The sequence below is a fragment of the Propithecus coquereli genome, unplaced genomic scaffold, assembly GCF_000956105.1.
Source record: "Propithecus coquereli isolate 6110/MARCELLA unplaced genomic scaffold, Pcoq_1.0 Scaffold28, whole genome shotgun sequence".
Classification (NCBI taxonomy): Eukaryota; Metazoa; Chordata; class Mammalia; order Primates; family Indriidae; genus Propithecus; species Propithecus coquereli.
Genome location: NW_012148396.1, coordinates 7,542,754 through 7,546,730, shown reverse-complemented (window position 1 = coordinate 7,546,730; position 3,977 = coordinate 7,542,754).

Genomic DNA, 3,977 nt, shown 5'->3' with positions numbered 1-3,977 from the left:
GTTGTAGAGAATTATTCTTGTTTATTTAATATAAATTTAATATTTGTCAAGCAGTTACATTTTCTAACCATTCTTATAATAATTAACCTGCTTGCCCTGAACTCACTGATCTTAAATAAATTACTCAACATATATGAATTGCTCATTTTAAAATGACATATGAACATTATTTGAAAGCTTTCTTTCTAGTGTGAAGACTAGCTAGTAAAAAGTCAATAAAGGTCACTAACAGATTAGTAACAAAATCTGACTATTGTATACTGAATGACTATTGTACACATAATCTTTCATTGTGCTTAGACTTCCCTGTCATAGCATTATAATTAATAAGAAAAACATATCCAAAATTTGGAAATAAGGCCAAGAGAGTGGAGCAAATCCTTACAATGTGAGACTGGGGTATTGTTTACCAAGTAGACTCAATGATTATTTAATTATTTGGGGGAATGGACCTCAGCTTAGTTTTGAAATTTGATAGTTAAGGCATCAAACCCTGTGTGGCATTTGCCGTCAACCTGTTGACCTTTTCTAGTAATGATGCAAATTATTTCTGTCCAGCAGAAAAGATAATTCCAAAGGTTACAGTTTTTTTACACTGCAGAACACTCACCAGTTCTATTGCTTCTGCAGACAATTTATTTTAGGCAGGACTTCCAGGGGACCATCTTGCCCACTCCATGACGGAAGTCTGTGATCCATGTGACTCACTATTAACAGAAACAAACAGAATCAAATCAGGAATAATTCTTCTATGGGCTTCATCATGGGATTTCCCAGTTACATGAACCAAAATATTCTTATTTGTTTGTTATTACTTTTTCTTTAAATTTTGCATTAATTAAGTTGGGTACCTGTAATGATGACTTTTGACTTTTACAGTGGATGGTAAATATGGCAGGAAATTTTATTGTTTGGCTTTTTAAGCAAGACAAGTCACCAGCTACTTCTCAGCAATAGTCAGAGAGAAAAATTACATTGATTCAGGTTTTCATTGTTCTGCAAAGAATCACTCCACTGTTCTCTTTTAGTCACAGAAATGCAAATGGAGTAAGTGTCCTTTGTTACAAGAGAAAGAAGTGCGAAGCTGATCTCTAGGGAAGGGGCATAATTATCTGGTGAAGCAGTCCAGGTAAATGGGGGCCCTGATGAATGGGAGTGCAAGGAAGGACCACCGAAGAAATGAATAAAGCAGTTTTGATTCCTGGTCTTAAAAGGAAGGCTCACTGAGGAGAGTCGTGATAGGTTGATTGTGTCTTGGTCCTCATTTGTACATACCTCCCTTGGTAGTGCCCTTCTACATTGAATCTGAACTTGGCCATGTGCCTTGCTTTGGACAAAAGAATGGCAGCAAATGTGACATATTAGAACTCCCAGAAACAGAGCTTTGTAGCTGATCTACAGCTGATCACAGACCCATGAACAAACTAAGCCGGGACCAGCAAAAGAACCATGCAGTTGAATACAACTTTCCAACCCACAGACTCTCAGCAGCATTAAGCCTTGAGTTTGGGAATGCTTTACTCTATAGAAAAGTTAACAAATGCAAGGGCTGCTTGTGGTTTATGTGTGACTGAGGCTAGAATACCCCCATGTCAGAGTCAGCCTGCCACAATGCTGTGCCTCGGGGAACCCTCATTATGAGCAGTAACCATGGAGCCTGGGGCACCAAGATGGCCTGGACAGGGTCTGGTCCAGAAAGTATATCCCAACAACAGACAAAGCTTGTGTGCTGCATGGTCCATAAAGGCCTAGTCTTCATCTGCCGCATCTTCTAACAGCATGAAATAGCTGTGGGCTAATCAGATCCAAGTTCATTATTCATTTAACAGTTACATGCGGATTTTAAAATCCTTTGGGCCCAAGTAAACACGCGGATGCCTGAAATACTCAACTTTGGATGAGGTAGGTTCTAACAGGACATGCAATAATCTGAGCAATAACTGAAATATATAAGAGATATATCTATATCTAGTCCCTGAGTATTTGGATCATGTCATACTGGTCCCAAGTGCCGCTATTTCATTGCATACTTTGGAAATGAAATCTTGGGTGAGATAAAAAGGGAAATAAAGTAAAGACCAGCAGAAGCTTTTAACTATAAATGAAAAACAGTGAGGAAGGAGGAATGACTTTCAATGTTTGCAATTAATTCCAGCTGTATAGTTGAAGGATCAAGAAGGCTACTTTATAAATAGCCTGAAGCTCTGGAAACACAGGCAGATGTGTATTAAGAAGGTGGTGGGGTGCAGTGGAAAGAATAGAAGGATTTAGATTCCAATCGAAGTTCAAGTTCTATCATTTCCAATCTATGTGCTTATGGGAAAGGTAATTAATTGGTCTGAGTCTCCAGTTCTCCATTCGTAAAATGGATCTTAACTGTCTCAATTGTGGAAATGTTGCAAGTTTAGAGAAAATACATATGAGCATGTCACCTGCAGAGTGTGCGGCAGAGAAGCTGTTCAATAGCTTTTGCTCGGAGCTGCTGCTGAGGGAAGGCAGGTGCATCAGGCGTTTCTGCAGCAGAGAAAGGGAGGGTTTGATACACATAAGAAAGAGAGATGAGTTTTGGTCTGAGGCTTGAGCCAGGTAGCAGAAACTGAAAGGTCAACATCACAAATGGAAAATGTATTCTTGAGGTTTAAAATGTATGAGTCAGATAACACATGGAAAAATAAGCCTACGAAGACTTGAAGATTACAGGTGTGTGGTGGATGGACTCTAATGACCATAATCCTTATTTTCCAGTCCCCTTGGGTGTGGACAGGATCTGTGACTTGCTTCTAACCAAACGCGTATAGCAAAAGTGATGGGGGTATATGTAATTACACCCATGTGGTTACACTACAGGAAGTTGCAATGCCTGCTCATCTGAAAGGAGACCGGCTATCCCTTGCTGACTTTGAAGAATAAGTTGCCACATTGTGAGCAGCCTATGGAGAGGACCACGTGGCGAGGATCTGAGGGCAGTCTCCAACCAGTGAACTGTAAGAACTGAGACCCTCAGTCCTACAATCTGCAAAGAACTGAATGTTTCCAACAACCTTATGAGTGTGGAGGCAGGTCCTTTCCCAGGCTGGACTCAGGTGAAGCTGCAGCCCTGGACAACAACTTGGTTGCAACCTTTAGAGACTTTAGAGCAGACAACCCAGCTAAACCATGCTGGGACTGCTGTCCCCACAGAAACTGTGAGATTAAATATATGTTGTTTTAATCCATTAAAGTTTTGGTAATATTATTATGCAACAAAAGATTAAGAAGCACATATTTTGGTATCTAAAAGTGAGGTCCTGCCACAACAAATACGTAAAAGTGGGAGGGCTTTGGAATCAGGCAGTGAGTGGACGTCTCAAGCATTTTGCAGAACATGATAGAGAAAGCCACAATCAATTTCTTTTTAATTACAAACAAAAAAGTAATTCAGAAGCATGTTGCCAAGAAAGGAATCAGGGTGCACAAGTGGTGGCCTTCCCCTCAATTGTGAAAATTAGCATACCCTATTCAATGCCTACATTTTGATAGGCCAGTACTTCTCACTGAAATACTTCTGTATAGCAGCGGTCCTCAACCTTTTTGGCACCAGGGACCAGTTTCATGGGAGACAGTTTTTCCATGGACTGGGGATGGGGTGGTGGTTTGGGGATGATCCAAGTGCATTGCATTTACTGTACATTTTATTTCTATTATTATTACTTTGTAATATATAATAAAATAATTATACAACTCACCATGATGCAGAATCAGTGGGAACCCTACATTTTGATAGGCCAGTACTTCTCACTGAAATACTTCTGTATAGCAGCGGTCCCCAACCTTTTTGGCACCAGGGACCAGTTTCATGGGAGACAGTTTGCCCACAGATGGAGGGCGGGCGGGGGGGAGATGGAACTCAGGCGGTGATGCGAGCAATGGGGAGCGGCTGTAAATACAGATGAAGCTTTGCTTGCCTGCCCTGCTGTGCGCCCCCCCCTAAGTTTCAT